At 43.5% G+C, this 21,473-nt stretch overlaps 1 pseudogene; it reads left to right on the top strand.

Moving 5' to 3' along the window:
• The first annotated feature begins 16,360 nt into the window (after positions 1–16,360).
• Positions 16,361–17,580, top strand: LOC143987878 (pygopus homolog 1-like; annotated as a pseudogene).
• The last annotated feature ends 3,893 nt before the right edge of the window (positions 17,581–21,473 follow it).

The following is a 21,473-nucleotide window of genomic DNA, read 5'->3' as shown; positions in this document are numbered from 1 at the left end:
ACTGCCAGCGCCATTTACACAGGAATCAGTGCATTTAAATAGCACTGATTGCTGTATGAATGACACTGGTCCCAAAAATTTGTCAAAAATGTCCGATGTGTCTGCCATAATGTCACAGTCACAATAAAAACGCTGATCACCTCCATTACTAGTAAAAAAAATATATTAATAAAAATGCTATAAAACTATCCTCTATTTTGTAAACGCTATAACTTTTGTGCAAACCAAGCAATAATCGCTAATTGCGTTTTTTTTTACCAAAAATATGTAGAAGAATACGTATCGGCCTAAACTGTGGAAAAATATGTTTTTTTAAATATGTTTTATTTTTTGGGGATATTTATTATAACAAAAAGTAAAAAATATTAAATTTTTTTCAAAATTGTCGCTCTATTCTTGTTTATAGCGCAAAAAATAAAAAATGCAGAGGTGATAAAATACCACCAAAAGAAAGCTCTATTTGTGGGAAAAAAAAGGACGCCAATTTTGTATGGGAGCCACGTTACATGACCGTGCAATTCTCAGTTAAAATGATGCAGTGACGAATCGCAAAAAATGGCCTGGTCCTTTGGTTGCAAATTGGTCCGGGGCTTACGTGGTTAATATGTTTTTGTGCATAGTTGAGTCACTCAGCCTTGTTTCTAGATTAAAGGTGCTGTATGTTTTTTTGGCCACAGTTCTTCCATGAAGACCACTCCTGGTCAGACTTCTCCAGACAGTAGATGGGTATAGTTGTGTCCCACTTGTTTCTGCCAGTTCTGTGTTGATGGCACCTCTGGACAGCTTTGGTTGTCAAAGGGAAGTAAGCAACATGAGTCTTTCAACTGCTGCATTAAGTTTCCTTGGCCGATCCACTGCATCTAGGGTCCTTAATGTTACCCCTTTCTTTGTGGATCTTTGAACTTGAACAGCACATCTTGAAACCCCAGTCTGCTTTAAAATCTTTGCCTGTGAAAAATCTTGGTATGGACTTAAAGTCCGCCGGAGGCTACACACGGGGGGATTGTCCGGCGGACTTGAGTTTGCCGGACTTTTCCACTGGATTGTTTGATCGTGTGTACGTGGCATTAGGTGCCCAAAGCAACAACCCCGTGTTCACTTTCTTGTTTTACTGGTCATACTTATCTTTGACTGGTCATTTTTCTAATGTAAGATAATCAATCAGGGAGAGCAAACACGGGCCACTAGCTGTGACACCTAAAGAGGAATTCCAGGTATTGATATTTTTACAAAATGACATTGATCCAGTTGGACCATATACAGTACCATATCTGTGGGATTACTCTAGAAGCTGGATATCACTGTTGTAGGCACCACTACAACAGTAATCTGCACTAGCTTCCCGATTCAATCCTTCCCCAGCCTGCTCTTTTCCACAATGAATGCAAAACATTCCCAAATTGGACCAGGTGTAGATTGTCACGTCAGTACCTCACCCCCCCCCCGCCCCCGAGTTTCCTCTCAGAGAACGCTTTACATTATTTTTATCCCCTTCCCATCTGGACTATTGTAAACTGATGGCCCGGGCGGGAGCACTGTTAAGCCGCGTACACACGGGCGGACTGTATGGCCAACTTAGTCCGTCAAAACACATTTCAGCGGACAGTCCGCCCGTGTGTGGGCTTCAGCGGACTTTTTCAGCGTGCAGTCTGGCGTACTAAGTATTTCGGAATTTCCGTAATACTGTCCGTCATACTTTGGTTTCAGAGGACAATCCGCTCGTCAGTAGGCTAGTTCGACGGACTAAGTATGGCGCATGCTCAGAAAGGATTTACACGGCGAAAGGTTGCATTGCTGTGTATTGGACTTCCTATTTCTAGTCCCGTCGTACGTGCTGTACACGTCATCGCGCAAGCTTTCGACGGACTGTTTGTTCATCCGTGTGTGGTCAAGTCCGTTCATTCGAAAGTAGGACGGACTGTCCGTCGGATTGTATGACGGACTAAGTAGGCCATACAGTCCGCCCGTGTGTATGCGGCTTAAGTATTTCGGAATTTCCGTAATACTGTCCGTCATACTTTGGTTTCAGCTGACAATCCGCTCGTCAGTAGGCTAGTTCGACAGACTAAGTATGGCGCATGCTCAGAAAGGATTTACACGGCGAAAGGTTGCATTGCTGTGTATTGGACTTCCTATTTCTAGTCCCGTCGTATGTGCTGTACACGTCATCGCGCAAGCTTTCGACGGACTGTTTGTTCATCCGTGCGTGGTCAAGTCCGTTCATTCGAAAGTAGGACGGACTGTCCGTCGGATTGTATGACGGACTAAGTAGGCCATACAGTCTGCCCATGTGTACGCGGCTTTATTCTGGGAGGACAGCATATGACGTCCTCCCAGGATTGTGCCTGAAGGTGCTCCTTGGATTTTGGGCCTCACTATGTGGCTAGGCTGTGAAAAAATCCCACGTGTGTGGTATCACCATACTCGGGAGGAGTAGTAGAATGTGCTTTTCAAAATGTGGTCATTTTGTGGGTGCTTCTACTGTCCTGGCACTTCAGGGACTCGAGAAATATGATAGCTAGTCAGGAAAATAAATGATTTATGCTCCTTGAATTTCAAAGGTACTCCTTGGAGTTTGGGCCCCTCTATGCATCTAAGCTGTGAAAAAGTCTCACACATGTAATATTCCCATATTTAGGAGGCTAGCAGAATATGTTTTGGCTTGTAATTGTACATTTTTCATGATGTTTTTAGGCTCATAGTCAGCATTTTTCTTCCTCCAAACACAGAAAGCCCCCCTCCTTCTTTGGCATGTACAGTCATGTCAATGAAAATCTAAATCATTCAGAAAAGGATTGGGAGAAAGTGCTGTGGCCAGATGAGACCAAAATTGAGGTCTTTGGCATTAATTTGACACAAGGTTTTTGGAGGAAGGAAAATGTTGACTATGAGCCTAAGAATATCATCCCTACAGTCCAGCATGGAGGTGGAAACATGATGCTTTGGGGCTGTTTCTCTGCTAAAGGTACAGGCCAACTTTGCTGCATTGAGGGACCAATGGACGGGGCCATGTATTGTAAAATATTGGATGAGAGCATTCTTCCCTTAGCCAGAACACTGAAGTTGGATTGTGGATGGGTCTTCCAGCATGACAATGACCCAAAATATAGCACCAAGGCAACAAAGGAGTGGCTCAAGAAGGAGCACATTAAGGTCACGGAGTGGCCAAGCCTGTCTCCAGACCGTAATCCTATAGCAAATTTATGGAGGGAGATGAAACTTTGAGTTGCCAAGCAACAGCCAAGAAACCTTAAAGATTTAGAGAAGATATGTAAAAAAGAGTGGACTAAAATCCCTCCTGAGATGTGTGAAAACCTAGTCACCAACTACAAGAAACGTCTTACCTCTGTGCTTGCCAAGAAGGATTTCTCCATCAAGTACCAACTGCAACTTAACCACTTCCCACCCGGCCAATGCATATATACGGCCGGGTGGGAGCCGTCTACTTCTGATAGGACGTTCAGGAACGTCCAGCAGAAGGAGCGGGATCGCGCGCGCGTGCCCGCGCAACGGCGCGATCCCCGCGCAGCGGCGCGATCCCGATGTGCTTGTGTCACCCGCACAAGGCATATCTCAGATCGGCAGGAGGGCTCTGTGATTGGCCCTCCTGATCACATGACGGCCGTGTCAATCACGGCCGTCATGTGATGTAAACAAACAGCCGGTTGCTAGGCAATCGGCTCCTCCTCTCCTCACACAGAAGTCATCGCTGAGGAGAGGAGAGCAGATCGCTGCAGCCAGCTGATGATCAGTGAGTATGAGATGTTTTTTACAGCTTTTTACTCACTGATCACCAGCCTAGTGTAATACACACAACACACCACACAGTATAAACACAATTTCCCCACATATGTCCCCAAAACACACATGTCCCCAAAACATACATGTCACCAAATAATAAAACACATGTCCCTAATAATAAAAACATGTCCCCCACATATGTCCCACTAAAATCACATGTCCCAATGATTATCTGCACACATATGTACGTGATCACCTGCACACATATGTACATGATCATTTGCGTACATATGTCCGTGATCACACAAACCAATTATTATACACTTAACGGAATTTTTTTTAACAAAAACATGTAGCAGAATACATTTTGGCTTAAATTTATGACAAAATTTGATTTTATTGGATTTCTTTTAAAATAGAAAAAAGAAAATATTGTTTTTTTTCCAAATTTCTGCTTTTTTTGCGCTTATATCGCAAAAAATTAAAAACGAAGACGTGAATAAAGACCACCAAAATAAAGCTCTATTTGTGCGAACAAAATGATAAAAATTTCATTTGAGTAAAGTGTAGCACGACCGCGCAATTGTCACTGAAAGCGCGAGAGCGATGAAAGCTGAAAATTGGGCTGGGAAGGAAGGGGGCGAAAGTGCCCTGTATTGAAGTGGTTAATTTATAGCATTTGTTGTATGTGTTTTTTTTTTTTTACGGATTTTTGGTTGATATTCTGTCTCTATCATTTAAAATACACCTGTGATAATAATGATAGACCCTTCATTTCTTTGTATCTGGGCAAACTTACAAAATCTGCAAGGGATCAAATACTTATTTCCCCCAATGTATACGTATACCGTAGTTTGCAGACTCTATAACATTCACACAAACTTAACCACTTGACCACTGGGCACTTAACCCCCCTTCCTAACCAGAACAATTTTCAGCTTCCGGTGCTCTCACATTTTGAATGACAATTACTCAGTCATGCAACACTGTACCCATATGAAATTTTTGTCCCTATTTTCATACAAATAGGGCTTTATTTTGGTGGTATTTAACCACCGCTGGGTTTTTTATTTTTTGCACTATGAATCAAAAAAGACGGTAAATTCCGTAAAATAAATAAATAAATCTTTGTTTCTGTTAAAATTTATTGCCGAGTATTGGAGAGTATTGGCAGAGTATTGGCGAGTATTGGCAGAATATTGGCAGAGTATTGGTGAGTATTGCAGGGTATTGCAGAGTATTGCAGAATATTGCACAATCTCTCCCCTCGCACTCTACAGATCGGTACAGAGAGGGGAGGGAGGAACCGGCGTCATGACATGATGCCAGTTTGTTTACAAGTGATCGCTTGTGATTTGATGGAGCGCTCACGTGGTAAATGGCCGATACAAGCGGCCATTTACCGCAATCCATGATGCGCCGGGTCTTCCGGACCCGGCGGTCACGGATGTTTGCGGGAGTGCACCCCAGGGGGCGTGCGAGAGCAAAATTCCTGCGAGGACGTCCCACGGACATCCACACAAAATAAGCCGACCGCGCTGTAGCCGTCTTTCGGGTATGGGCCGGTCGGCAAGTGGTTAATAATATACACTGATTTGGGTTCCTTTTACCAAAGAAATGTAGCAGATTACATTTTGGCCTAAATTTATGAAGATAGCTTTTTTTATTTGCAAACGTTTTATAATAGAACTTTTTTTTTTTTTTTTCATTATCAGTCTTCTTTCCTTTATATAGTAAAAAGTGAAAATAAAATACCCTGTGGAGATTAAATATCACCAAAATAAATTACATAGTTACATAGTTAATTTGGTTGAAAAAAAGATTTCAGTTCAACATCCAACATCCAGTTCAACCGACACAAAAAAAAAAAAAAAAAACACACAAATAAAAAACCTCCATATATACAATCCTATACCCATAGTTGATCCAGAGAAATGTTTGTCTAAAAAAAAAAAAAAAAAAAAAAAATATATATATATATATATATATATATATATATATATATATATATATATATATATATATATAAATGAATTTGGGAACAGTGTTGGCTGAATGTCATTCAAAGTGTGACAGTACTGAAAACTTGAATGAGAAGGGGGTGAAGCAGTCTGCTCTTCAGGAGGTTAATCTAAAGCATATTCGCTATGAAGCAGGGCAAAGCTGATAGCACACACTCTTTGTATGAGAGAAGATAGCTGCCCTCATTTTGTACATAAAATGTAATTATATTTATATATAAATATATATAAATGTATATATATATATATATATATATATATATATATATATATATATATATATATATATACACACACACACATATATATATATATATATATATATATATATATATATACACACACACACACACACATATATATATATATATATATATATATATATACACAATTATAAAATACTGTATATACATAAATATATTTATGTATATACAGTATTTTATATATATATATATATATATATATATATATATATATATATATAACATATTTATAAAATTGTATCTTATCCACGTGCATAGCTAAGGAAGCTAAAACCCTGAGCATTTACTCTTATTGGGTCTTCCTGTAAAGCAAATAGCCAGACGCAGGGAAAACATTACGGAGTCCTTGGCTCACTCCAGTGGGCACCCGTGACATACACATATGATGGCGCCCACGCTTCGCTAAGCCCATAATGTACAGCCAACCTGCTTATGTCTTTCTCGTAATTAGCAGTCATAATTGTATAACCTATTCTATCGCTTTAACAAATCATATTAGCGTACCGTTATATTTCAGGGTGACAAATGCAAGTTGCCTGAACATTTGTTAGGTGGCATTAGCATATCTTAATTGACATTACTGCCCGTGAATACATTAACCAGTTCATAAAATATCGGATCTGATAGTCAGGACTTGGCTGTCAGAAAACAAACAAAGGGGGTTCTTGTTCTCACCGGTGCGCCGCGATTTCACGATAAAATGCATTGAATCTGACTGCCAACTTTTATATATATTCTTTTTTTTCAGCTTCCTTCTAGATACCATCAGTCTACCCTTGTGGAATGTCAACTGTTTAACATATTCTTCTTCTAAGCAGGTACAGTAAAAAAAAAAAAGAGAAAAAAAAGATTGACTCTGCCATCTGGTTGTCTAGCAATGTTATCAGTTATTTTTAATTAGGAAGAAATCAGCGATCTGCACCTTTCCGAGCTCTGAGCACTTCTGTATATCTACAACTTAACTCATTTCCGGAGCAGGGCTGTGCGCTCAAGTGGAACTGGGATTGAACAGGCATTTCCCAGTGGTTGTGTGCCTGCTTTTTTTTTTTTTTTATTGCACCTTACAATGTATATACTAGAAGAAGTCATGTCATGCTTGCTCAGTAGAGTGTGTAATCCAATTTTTCTTTTATTAAGATATGAAAATGACCATTGCATCATTACAAAAGCGCCAATGAAACTTACCAAATCATCAATAGCGTGAAAGCTGTATAATGGAATGATCCAGAAACATGATTGTGGCAGGGCAGAGAGATGGGGAGAGCATAATATCAATATGGTTTAGTATTCCAAGATGGCACCTTTAGCAAACAGCTACTGCTTCCTTAGTGATAGTTAGGACTCCTCTAGAATATGAAATGTCTCATTGATTTCTCTGGTTTCCGGTGACTGGTTGGCTTGCATTCTCTGTAACATTGCCTGTGTTCTCAATGATGTCATCTGCCTCTAATGAATGGATAGGCTACATTCTTGGTGATTGCTCTTGGCCTTTTGGCAAGATCAAGTCTAATATATGTTCTTATCGGTGTCCAGTAGGGGTGCTGTGCTGTGCTGTCATTCTGGCCTGACCAAGGCTGGAGTGTCTGGTTATGTCTGGCTATGTCTGGCTATGTATCCCTGCTGGAATGATGGGGGCTTGGAAGTCTAGTACTGACTGAAACAGAAATCGAGGTGCCTGCAGGCTGTCGGGGCTGGGAGTAATTCCCCTGGGAAAACTGTCCTCCTGATTTGAGTGGATCTACCTTGTCTGGCCATGGGCTGGGAAGGCAGGGAGTCACCCTAGGGGTGATATAAGTAACACTTGGGTGTGGGACCTTACTGTGTCAAAAGGCACATTGTCACAGTCAACTAAAACTTTTTCTGCGCTGCGTCTTCCAGGCCTCGGGGCCCGGCCAGTGCACATGCACAGCCACCTATTTATTTTAATTTATTCTCCTCCACTGTTTGTCACTTTCACTTTTGTGTTTGTGTTTTTTCTAATTAGGATGAATGGTGTAGAGTCCTCCTAACATTTAGGAGGAGGATGTGTGGCAATCTGGTTCCTTTCTCCCCTACATTTGAGGGGGGGGGTTCTCTCTTCAGGAGAGCCTCTCAACCCAGTATTCGATGGTCGGCATTGGCTGACCTAGAAGAATGGGGCTTGCCAGGCCTTCTGGCTAGGCAGACCATTGGTACCCTAAGTCCCTGTCAGGAGGGGATCTGGGAGAGGTCCTAGATGGACTAAAGCACACCCTTAAGTGCACTTTTCTGTGTGTGTTTCACATGCGTGTTTTTTTCTTACCGTTGTTTACAGTTTTTTTGTTTCAGGATTTGCACCACCATGGATTAACAAAAAACAAACAAAAAACTGTTCTTACCAGTGTACAGTAGGGTTGCTGCAACAGTATTCTTGCCTTTTGGTAGGAATGGCTGGCTGTATAGTGTGATATGATGGGGCTATTGAAAAGACAAAGAAAAAAAAAACGTGTTGGGTCCTCCCAAAAATCCATTCCAGATCCTTATCCCGGGCATTCAGCCTGGTAGGTCAGAAAAGGGGGGGGGGGGGACGAACGAGTCCCCCCCCCACGTCCTGAACCATACAAGGCCACATGCCCTCAACATGGGGGAGTGGGTGCTTTGGGGTGGGGCAGTAGAGCATGTTGATGGTCTAGGTTTGCGGGCATGGGACTTATTGCAATCTGGAAGCCCCCAGATCCCAGCCTCCACCATGTGAATGGGTATAGGGTACATAGTACCAATACCCATTCACACAAAAAGTGTACAAAAGTAATAAACACAAGATACAATTTTTTGACAAATCCTTTATTAAAAAATAAAAATTAGTGTCCCCCAATGTAAATCCAACACCAATCATGCCGCCCGCCAGACCCCCCCAAAAAAAAGAAAAACACTCTTGCCTCCTGGGAGGACTCCTGCTGTATTCCCGCTCTGCACTTTAACATTTTTCATATAGGCAAGAATCGGGATCACCTGGCTACATCACCCAGTGGCACTGCCCCATTCCCTGCCCCAAAGCACCCACCCCCATGTTGATGGCATGTGGCCTGGTATGGTTGGGGGGGGCGCTCGCTCACCCCCCCCCCTTTCCTGACCTGCCAGGCTGCATGCTCCAATAAGGGTTTGGTATGGATTTGGGGGGGGGGGGGGCACAGAAATGATTTCTTTATTTTTTTACCTGTTCTTTTTTTTTTTTTTTATTGAACAGCTGTCAGGGGGGAAACTCATTGACAGCTGATGACTTATTGGTTGTTTAGGACCCTGCAACCTTATTGGGCAAAGCTGTGCCCAAGCAGGGCGCCTATTGCACTATGCAGCGATGATTGCATTGCAGGGTGTTCATCTGGGCGAACACCCTTCAAATTCGGGCTCAAATGCTCGGGCCGAACTGTTTCACCCATCCCTAGTCCCTAGGTACTGTATAAACAACAGACAAATGCTAGCTCACAGGATACAGGTTTAAAAGACAACAACAAAAATGGGGCCAAAAGGTGAATATAAGAAAGGTCCAGGGGTAAGGGTTAAAATGTCTAAGAAAATTGAGATGATGTTTCTTTGGAGATGATGATGATGATGTGGAATGGAAACTTGGGAGTAAGACATACACTAAGGCCACAGCTTTTCTCAAGAGTGAAGCCAATTTTGGATATCAACATAAGAAAAAACAGATAAGCACCTCTTAAAGGCAATGTTTAATATGCAGTAGTATAAAATATCCAACACTTCAAAGTAAGGAATAGTGTGGTCATGGTGGATCAAATCTCCTGGGATCGTCTACAGCCTCTAGAGAATCCAGCTACAGGAGCCAAGGTGAACCAGAGAGGAAGCCGGCTGATTCTGTTTGGAGGAGATGGAGATGATCAGCTCAGGAAGCGAAGCTTTTGGGCGTGTGACGTCACCGGGGTGTAGAGGAACCACAATGCGTTTCAGAGCATGCGTGAAGCTTGTTACGGAGCATGCGCGCTCCTCTCTCAAGTGTACAGGGAAAAGGAAGGGACGAGATTTAAATGCTCTGCTCAAAGAAAATGTTGATTGGCCTATTAACATAAGTGAACCACTGAACAGCCAATTAGCTAATTGGACTGTGCAGAAAAAAAAGGAAGGCTTTTAAAAAAGGAGGCTATGACATTTAAAACATAGCCAGATAACATTAATCTAAAATTAATAATAATTAAAATTATACACAATATTGGTTGCAACCCACCTCCACCTTTTGTTTTAGGATGTTCCAATGTTTATTAGTGATGAACTGAGCAGCTGCATTTTCTGAAGGTTTATCACTTTTCGTTTTCTTGCCTGGAAGGACAGTGGTGTAGGCTGGGTCTACTATATCTTCTGGCCTACACCACTTTCCTTCCAGACAAAAGAATGAAAAGTGATAAACCCTCGGAAAATGTAGCTGCTCGGTTTCATCACTAGGTATCACGGCTAATATAAGAAGATGGAATACATCCTTAATAAACATGATTTATGTAGAGCCGGGTGGAGGGTCAGGTGCATCAAACCAAAGCTCCGGTGGTGAGTGGCAAAATGGCAGTGGATTGGAGAGGAGCCAATGGACAGCTGGGAAGGCCGCTAGCAAGGGGCGGCAGATGGATGTGTCTGAGCGCGACGTCATACGCTCAGGGAACATGGATCCAGATGGAGGCTTGGAACACAGAGTGATGGATGAAGCCAAGGAGAGAAGGGGAGGTGGATGGGTGTGTTGTGACAACGCGTTTCCAGGCCTGGCCCTTCTTCAAGTTGACCCGGCTCTATATACATCTGCACTCCCTTTACATTAGAGTAGGCTTGGTATATGAGAAGCTCCAGTTTACCACCGCAGCATTGCTCCTTACAGATGATCCACACTTCACCGCCCAACAAGGTACTGTCACAGCAGTAATTATGTTGCATAGCTGTTGCATCTATGTGAGGAAATTTGAATTGTTGGTATTTATCCACCTTACCTCATGGTAAGAATAAACTGACTTATGGTTTTATCCTACTGACTTCATCTGAGAATTTTTCCGCATGAGGTGGTTCTGATCAGCTTTTCTAGTTGTGATTGCTTCTGTATGATTGTGTCTTCTTAGAATAAAGCTTCTAAGGGAGTGATGCCACCTGTGTCCATCCTCTGTTTAACCACTTGCTTACTGGGCACTTAAACCCCCCTCAGTCCCAGACCAATTTTCAGCATTCAGCGCTGATGCAGTTTGAATGACAATTACGCGGTCATACAACACTGTACCCAAATGAAATTGTTATCATTTTTTTCCCACAAATAGAGCTTTCTTTTGGTGGTATTTAATCACAGCTCGGAGTTTTATTTTTTGCTAAACAAACAAAAAAAGATGCAAAAAAAAAAAAATCATGTTTAATAGTTTGTTATAAAATTTTGCAAACAGGTCATTTTTCTCCTTCATTGAAGTGCGCTGATGAGGCTGCACTGATAGGCTGCACTGGTGGGCACTGATAGGCTGAATTGGTGGGCACTGATAGGCTGCATTGGTGGGCACTGATAGGCTGCACTGGTGGGCACTGATAGGCATAGTTAAGGCGGCACTAATAGGCACAGGTAAAGCGGCACCGATGGGCACAGATAAGGTGGCACTGATGGGCAAAGACGGGCACAGATAAGATGGCACAGATGGGTGGCACGGATGGGTGGCACTAAGGGGCACTGATTGGTACCACTGATAGATGGGACTGATGGGCACTGATAGGTGGCACTGATAGGTGGCTCTGATAGGTGGCACTGCTGGGCACTGATGGGCGGCACTGATGGGCGGCACTGCTGGGCACTGATGGGTACTGATGGGCGGCACTGCTGGGCACGGATATGTGGCACTGGGGTGCAGCACCTTTGTTGAGGCAGACTGTGGGCACTGCTGGGTGGCACTGTGGGCACTGCTGGGTGGCACTGCTGGGTGGCACTATGGGCACTGCTGGGTGGCACTGACAGGGGGGACACATTTTTTATTCAGGCAGGCAAAGCAGGGGGCAGGTGGGCACTGGCAGGGGGCAGGTGGGCACTGGCAGGGCTGGCCGTGATCGGGACTGATGTCCCGATCACGGCCGCCGGTGATCGGCTTTTTTTAATAGCCGATTACCGGCTCCGTTATATCACATGATCAGCTGTCATTGGCTGACAGCTGATCACGTGATAAGGGGTCGGGATCGACCCCTTGCACGAATCAGTGATCAGGCGAGTCTCGTAGACTCGTCGATCACAGAGCGCGCCGCGCGCGCCCCTCAGGGGGCGTGCAGGCCGCTCGTGCACGGGACGACGTCAATAGACGTAGTCCCGGAAAAGGAGATCCGCGCTGTAGCCGTCATTCGGCTATAGCGCGGGTCTCAAGTGGTTAAACCAGGGCTTTTTTTTCTCAGAGAATACCTTCAAGAACTCCCCTTTTCAAGCCACCCCTTGTCTTCGCCCCTTATCCACCTCTGAGCACCGTCCCTTTGTTCCATCCTCTACCCACCTTTCAGTATGGCCCTTTTTAGAGAATATAGAACCAAGTATAATTTTGTGATGCTAAGTAATTTGTATAGATTTTATTAATAAGCATTAAGACATACACCCTTCTTTCAACAATAGATCCCCTGCAACAAAATGACCCTCCAGTAAGAAAAGATCCACCCTGGTAACAAAAGATCCACCCCAGCAACAATAGACCACTGTCAGCAACAACAGATCTCCCAGCAGCCAGCATCAATAGACCCTCCAGCAGCCAGCAACAATAAACCCCTCTCTCATCAGTAGATCCCTCCCAGGAACAATTTGCCCAGAGCAACGATAGATCCCCCAGCAGCCAGCATCAATAGACCCTCCATCAGCCAACAACAATAAACCCCTCTCTCATCAGTAGATCCCTCCCAGGAACAATTTGCCCAGAGCAACGATAGATCCCCCAGCAGCCAGCATCAATAGACCCTCCAGCAGCCAACAACAATAGACCCTTCAGCAGCCAGCAACAATAAACCCCTCTCTCATCAGTAGGTCCCTCCCAGGAACAATCGGCTCAGAGCAACGACAGATCCTCCAGCAGCCAACAACAATAGACCCTTCCCTCAACAGTAAATTCTTCCCATCAACAATAGATCTCCCAGCCTCCAGCACACCCTAGCACCCTTTGCCATTACATACATTCAGTGCAGGAGGTTCCGGAACTGCGTTCCCCCACGTTCCCGCTGAAAAAAAGCCCTGGTTTAAACTAAGCTTAGAAAGTATTATTTTACTGAAAGAGTGGTTGAGGCTTGTAATAGATACCCAGCACAAAGAATGAGTAATGCCCCGTACACACGATCGGACATTGATCGGACATTCCGACCACAAAATCCATGTATTTTTTCCGACGGATGTTGGCTCAAACTTGTCTTGCATGCAAACGGTCACACAAAGTTGGTCGGAAATTACAAACTTCAAGACCGAGGTGACGTACAACACGTATGACGAGCCGAGAAAAATGAAGTTCAATAGCCAGTGCTGCTCTTCTGCTTGATTCCGAGCATGCATGGCACTTTGTGCGTCGGATCAGAGTTTCCGACAACGGATTTCACTGTCGGAAAATTTGAGATTCAGATCTCAAATTTTGTATGACGGAAATTCCGATGGAAAAAGCCTGATGGAGCCTACACACGGTCAGAATTTCTGACAAAAAGCTCCCATCGGACATTTTCCCTCGGAAAATCTGACCGTGTGTACGGGGCATTAGTCAATAGTATGTGAATTTTATAAGTCCTTGGGACAAGCATAGATCTATATTGAGACAGACTAAAAGGTGGAAAACATAAAAAGGAAAAAAGGGGGGAATGGGGAAGTTTGGGACTTTATATGAAACACACCATTCAGGTCGGATGAGAACATTACAGTAGACATAGTATATATAGTTAAATGAGTGGCTATCATGGGCATATTGTTAATAGTTGATAAAGAATTTAATCAGATAAATAATTAGATACAGTACATATTCTGACATAATTATATCATCATAGCAATATACAATTTATAACAAAGTAAACAATGTAGCACATAGTATAAAACGTATCAAAATATACCCAAAGATAGGCACAAATATAAAAGTAAAAAAAAAATATATATATATAGAGTCGAAGAAAGTTCTTAATGACTCAGCCGAAATAAAATCCATAGTATGTATATGGATACCATGATCTGTCACCAATTGTATAGGCTCGACGCGTTTCGTGGAGTAGTATCCACTCATCAGGAGCAACCGGGTCTGGGAGTGCCTATAATGAAGTATAATGTATATAATTAATTATAAATTATGTAATTTGGATGGGAAAGAGAGGGCGCACCAAACAGGTGGTCCTAACACTCTTACCTATGGGTATCTGGTAGGAAGTATAAGATAACGTATGTTAGTATACATATATATAATGGAGGACAACGGGGGATGGGAATGAACATCCCCCCCCCGGGAGCTGGTTAAAGACTAAAAGGTAAAAAAATGTAATACAAATAAATGTGGCAGATCTTATGGACCATTTGGCCTTTGCTTGGGTGGTTTCTATCCTACCTCATCATGGGAGCTTCTGCAGATGTCAACGTTTCTGGGGGCTTCTACCCTCGTTCTTTTTTGCCTAGAAAATGGACAAGCTGCTTCATTTTGAAAATTAAACTTCCTAATGTGATTGATATCTAATGAATATATATATATAGGCTACATTCTCTTGAATGTGAACCGTCTCATAAATGTCACCTATACACCACATTCTCTTTAGTGGACACAACGCTTTAGCTGGAGAATGCAGTGTATATGTATTGTATCTGGCTAAAGGCTACTTGCTTGTTTACTTGTAATTCAGGTCATTGATGTTATTCCTGAGCACAGCAATTACTGTTTTCCAAGACTTACTGCTGTTTAAAGATCCAACGTATTATTCAAAAAGCATGCTTCTCATTAAACTCTGACCTAGTTTAGGTATTAGAGATTCCACATTCATCTTGCTTATTAAGGGGCCCTAATTACAGCTTTTTTATGACAGAAATGTCATATTATTTTTGGCATGGCCCTAAATAACGGTATACTTTGTTTTTTGTTGTTTTCCTGTTTTTAGTAGCGAAGAACGTTTTCACCAAAATGTTGCAAAATAAATATGTGAGATGGACCAAGCAGCATGGTATGATTTGTGTGTTTTCATGATGCTAGTTCTATTTTTGAAGAATTGAGTATTATTATCCACTTTCAGCCCCGGACCATTTTGCTGGTCAAAGACCAGAGCACTTTTTGCGATTCGGCACTGCGTCGCTTTAACTGACAATTGCGCGGTCGTGCGACATGGCTCCCAAACAAAATTGACGACCTTTTTTTCCCACAAATAGAACTTTCTTTTGGTGGTATTTGATCACCTCTGCGGTTTTTATTTTTTGCGCTATAAACAAAAATAGAGCGACAATTTTGAAAAAAACACATTATTTTATACTTTATGTTATAATAAATATCCCCCAAAAATATATAAAAAAACATTTTTTTCCCTCAGTTTAGGCCGATACGTATTCTTCTACATATTTTTGGTAAAAAAAAATCGCAATAAGCGATTATTGATTGGTTTGCACAAAAGTTATAACGTTTACAAAATAGGGGATAGTTTTATGGCATTTTTATTAATATTTTTTTTTTTTACTAGTATTGGCGGCGATCCGACGATTTTTATTGTGACTGCGACATTATGGCGGACACATCGGACATTTTTGACACATTTTTGGGACCATTGTCATTTATACCGCAATCACTGCTATATAAATGCAGTGATTCCTGTGTAAATGACACTGGCAGTGAAGGGGTTAACCAGTGGGTGGCAGTGTAGGGGTTAAGTGTTCCTAGGGGTGTGTTACTAACTGTGGGGGGGTTGAGCTTTAATTTAGTGAACACTGATCTCTGGTCCAATCACATGGAGCAGAGATCAGCATCACTAGTTGCTAGGCAGAATGGAGAAATGCTGTTTACAACGGAATTTCTTCATTCGGCCGCTCCGTGAGATGATCGTGGGTATGCCCGCCGCGATCGTCTCCGCGGGTCCCACGACCGGACTCACGGGGGTCCCGACCAGCGCGGGAGCGCGCCGCCGGCGGCCCTCTCCCGATGGCAGGGCGGCAAATTTAAAGGGACGTACAGTTACGCCCATTTGCCTGCCCGTGCCATTCTGCCGACGTACATTGGCGTGCGCTGGTCGGCAACTGGTTATACACTATAATACCAAAAGTATTGGGACAATCGCTTTCCAGTCTTAGTCCTTAGGGTTCAATATTGAACTATAGCTGCTGTGTCCGCGCTGTGACACACCGAGCCGGGCAATCCTCGGAAAGTTTCCAAAGTGCTGGGTGGAGGAAGAGGAGGAGGGGAGACAAGTCCTCCAGACAGGTCTGAGCTCTTCCGGCTCCATGTGTGTGATATGTCCGCAGGAGCAGCAGACTTCCCGCTGGGAGCCGCTCCGGGGCCTACCAGGACACCCCCATGGAGAAGTCACTGTGGGACAAGGCAGGTGATGTCGGAGAATTGGATGGGTTAATGAGATCAGTTCCACAACTGGGATGTCCTGAGAAGAGGAAGCACAAGGCCAGTGGACAGATATCAATAAGGAAGGATACGATCTCCAGATGCAATATCCAGAGAAGAGGATCCAGGCTGCCCTGTGCAAAACCACTGCACAGAGGAGGTTTCCTCACTTCCTCCCCAATCCGAGTTTGCTCCCCCAACAAATACAAGCTCGGATCACCTCATCACCAGCAATCCATTTGATGATGACTATAGTATACCTCCTATTTCAGGTTACACTTATTTTGGTAAACTTGGATATTCCAACATTGAAAGATTTAATACTTTCAGGATGCCTCCAAATACCTCACCAAAAAGGCCTTCCCGCAATGTTGGCAACCAGATGTTAAGAGTCACCACCTTTTACGAAAGACCTAAGGTTGATGGGGAAATCCTTTCCCTTTAATTTGGGGGCACAAGAGAAATCCAGTTTTGAAAGCGAGTAATTTTTTTACAGTAGGTTAGGACAAACTATCACAATGCCTGGACAGCACTTTTAAGCGAACCAGAATGATGAAGACCTCCATCGTATGATGAGTCTAAATTCTGCTCCAAGAAATGACTTTCAGCTTGCTTCTTACAGGCCCCAAGGTGTTAAAGTGGAAGTAAACTCCCCTATCGTTTTCAGCCAAGGAAGCTGCCATCTTTGCCTCTGTTTAATCTTCAACTGCTGTGGTGCTGCGCATGTGATTCGTTATGACACCAGCCATTGAATGGTTTGATAGTTTGGCTGAGAGCACAGCCAATGTGCAGTTAGCATTCCTGGCATGCTTTTTTAACTGTTTAAATCGATGGGTTTACTTCCACTTTAAAATGAATGTCATTCAAATTGACAGCAATAGTTCATTTAATCCTGCCCAACCACACTCCATGCCTTCAAGAATACCCAGCTCCAACCAAGGTTCAGTTCTTGTATGCAATAACAATTTGAGATCTGTTGGACTTGATGACAAGCTAAATCTGGATATACCCTCTCACCCTATATCGAGTCCAAACAATAAAACTTTTTCAAACTAAACTATAGCTATGACAGCTTCAACTCTTCTGGAAAGGCTGTCCACAAGGTTTAGGAGTGTGTCTATGGGAATGTTTGACCATTCTTCCAAAAGCCTGTTTATGAGGTTAGGCTCTAATGTGTATGAGAAGGCCTGGCTCGCAGTCTCTGCTCTAATTCATCCCAAAGGTGTTCTACTGGATTGAGGTCAGGACTTTGTGCAGTCCAGTCAAGTTCCTCCACCCCAAACTCGCTCATCCATGTCTTTATGGACCTTGCTTTGTGCACTGGTGGACAACAATCATGCTGGAACAGGAAGGGGCCATCCCCAAACTGTTCCCACAAAGTTGGGAGCAAAGTTGGGAGCATGAAATTGACCAAAACATCTTGGTATGCTGACATTTTAAGAGTTCTCTTTACTGGAACTAAGGGGCCAAGCCCAACCCCCAACCATGACACCTACCTGCCTGGAGTTTGCATGTTCTCCCTGTGCCTGCGTGGGTTTCCTCTGGGTACTCAGGTTTCCTCCCACACTCCAAAGACATGCTAGTAGGTTAATTGGCTTCTGTCCAAAATTGGCCCTTGTATATGAATGTGAGTTGGGGACCCTGGATTGTGGGCTCCTTGAGGGTAGGGACCGATGTGAGTGTGCAATGTATGTGTGGAGTGCTGCATAAATTGGCAGCGCTATATGGGTACCTTAAATAAATAGGGATTATTGTAGACATGCACCCACATTCACTCAGGTTGAACTGGATGGACTGGTGTCTTTATTCAACCTTACTAACTTTGTAACTATGTAACCCCTAAAAAGCAACCCCATAACCCCCCTTCCACCAAATGATTTGGACCAGTGCACAAAGCAAGGTTCACAAAGACATGAATGAGCTAGTTTGGGGTGCAGGAACTAGACTGGCCTGCTCAGAGTCCTGACCTCAAGCTGACAGAACACCTTTGGGATGAATTAGTGCGGAGACTATGAGCCACGACTTCTTGTCCAATAACAGTGCCCAACCTCCCTCACAAATGTTCTTCTATAAGACTGGTCAAAAATTCCCATAGACACACTCCTAAACCTTGTGGACATCCTTCCCAGAAAAGTTGAAGCTGTTATAGCTGCAAAGGGCGGGCCAACTCAATATTGAACCCTACGGACTAAGACTGGGATGCCATTACAGTTCACCTGCGTGTAAAGGCAGGTGTTCCAATACTTTTGATAATATAGTGTATATATTTCACACACTGTCATTGCACCACTGTGTTGTCGTTCATATAATAACAGTCTTGGCTAAGGCGGGCAGATGACGAGTCTGTGTTTGTACTTGTAGCGATGATATCAGTTGTAGCTGCAGACTGTCACCTTGGTTTATTTCCACCTTGGACTTTCCCCGTCCTGTCCATCAAGCTTATAAATCACAGCATTACTATATGGACAGAAACATATCACTCTAGTCATTAAGACGATATGAAGAAACAAAAGCAGACAGATTTAATCAAGATATATTCAGTGATTTTTTTTTTTTTTTCCTGCAAGGTTTTGGAGATATTCCAGTTCTAAAGGATATCAAAATGCAAGAACAAGAATGTATTATATTGCAGCTTAACAGTCATTGGATTTGGTGGCTCCTTTAGATTTCTTTTCTCAGGCTAATGCCGACCGGACTTCTCGACAGACTAGGTCCTACGGTCTTCCCGACAGACTTTCAGTGGAGTTTCCGACAGACTTTTCGAATGAACGGACTTGGCCACACACAATCACACCAAAGTCTGACAGATTCGAACGTGATGACGTACGACCGGACTAGAATAAGGAAGTTCATAACCAGTAGCCAATAGCTGCCCTAGCTTCGGTTTTCGTCCGTCGGACAAGCATACAGACGAACGGATTTCTCAATAGGAACTGGATCCGGCCAGAAAAAAGTCAGGTGAGGCATACACACGATTGGAATATACGATGAAAAGATTTCGTCTGACTTTTTCTGTCGGACATTCTTCTCATGTATACGGCATAAGAAAACCAAAAAAAGGAATGATTACATACCACCAAAAGAAAGCTCTATTTGTGTGAAGAAATTGATAAAAATGTTGCATTGTTACAGTGTAGCATGACCAAATGTCAATAAAAGTGTGACTGTGCTGAAAGCAGAAAAATGGCTTGGGCAGGAAGAGGGTGTAAGTGCCTGGTATTAAGGTGGTTAAAGTAATGCAGCGCTGTATCACAAAAAAAATGGCCTGATTGTGAAGGGAGGTAAATCTCTTGGAGGGCAAGATGTTTAAATATCCTGATTTTAGACAGCCAACCAAGGTGAAGAGAGGTATTTGGCATATGCTGTATCTCAAAAACTAGAGCCGATAGGAAAAACATGGCACCATTTTTGGAATCAGTGGGTCAAATATACCCAAGAACAGGTCTAATATTCCAGGCACCAAAAGGTGTATTGGCCTGTGTTATCAATGTTGTTCTCTTTACCTGTCAGTGGTCATAATGTTATGTTAAGGGCAATTGACCTTGTTTTTTTTTTTTCACGGTGGCTAGTGTTGTGCCAACCTTCTGGATTTTTTGGGTTCCTTCTCAGAGGAACCTCTTACCTGGACCTGTAAAAGACTCTGCCAGAACTTTCATGCCATTGTTTTAATAGTACACCAAGTCTGGTTTTCCAAGGGAGAGGACTTACACACAAAACCTTGTTTCTTCAGATGATGAGGCTTGGGTACCATATCATCTTGGGAGTCAAATATCGGCCCGAGATATGGATCTGGTTAATATAGCCCTTAGGCCCCTGCAGGGACCTGCATAGAGCTTTCTTAATAGCACGTGTTTTACGTGACCAACCACCTTAGACACTGGCGAAAAAACGGAGGTGCCTCCCATATGAGAGGGGTTATATAGGGGAGGAATTCTCCTTAACCACTTGTTTACTGGGCACTTAAACCCCCCTCAGTCCCAGACCAATTTTCAGCTTTCAGCGCTGATGCACTTTGAATGACAATTGCGCGGGCATACAACACTGTACCCAAATGAAATTTTATCATTTTTTTCCCACAAATAGAGCTTTCTTTTGGTGGTATTTAGTTACAGCTCAGAGTTTTATTTTTTGCTAAACAAACAAAAAAAGATGCAAAAAAAATAAATAAATAAATCATGTTTTAATAGTTTGTTATAAAATTTTGCAAACGGGTCATTTTTCTCCTTCATTGAAGTGCGCTGATTAGGCGGCACTGATAGGCTGCATTGGTGGGCACTGATGGGCTGCATTGGTGGGCACTGATAGGCTACATTGGTGGGCACTGATAGGCTGCACTGGTGGGCACTGATAGGCATAGTTAAGGCGGCACTAATAGGCACAGATAAGGCGGCACCGATGGGCACAGATAAGGCGGCACTGATGGGCAAAGATGGGCACAGATAAGATGGCACGGATGGGTGGCACGGATGGGCACTGATAGGTACCACTGATAGATGGGACTGATGGGCACTGATAGGTGGCACTGATAGGTGGCTCTGATAGGTGGCACTGCTGGGCACTGATGGGCGGCACTGCTGGGCACTGATGGGCGGCACTGCTGGGCACTGATGGGCGGCACTGGGGTGCAGCACCTTTGAGGCAGATTGTGGGCACTGTGGGTGGCACTGTGGGTGGCACTGCTGGGTGGCACTGTGGGCACTGCTGGGTGGCACTGTGGGCAATGCTGGGTGGCACTATGGGCACTGCTGTGTGGCACTGACGGGGGGCACTTACTTTTTATTAGGGTGGCACTGCAGGGGGCAGGTGGGCACTGGTAGGGGGCAGGTGGGCGCTTGCATTGCTGGCCGTGATCGGGACTGATGTCCCGATCATGGTGATCGGCTTCTTTTTTTTTAGGAATACTAGCCGATTACCGGCTCCGTTATGTCACCTGATCAGCTGTCATTGGC

Source organism: Lithobates pipiens, unplaced genomic scaffold (genome assembly GCF_037356315.1).
Source record: "Lithobates pipiens isolate NorthernLeopardFrog02 unplaced genomic scaffold, aLitPip1_a1.2 Scaffold_1, whole genome shotgun sequence".
NCBI lineage: Eukaryota > Metazoa > Chordata > Amphibia > Anura > Ranidae > Lithobates > Lithobates pipiens.
The sequence above is the reverse complement of the archived record's forward strand: the minus strand, read 5'-3'. Positions and strand labels throughout refer to the sequence as shown.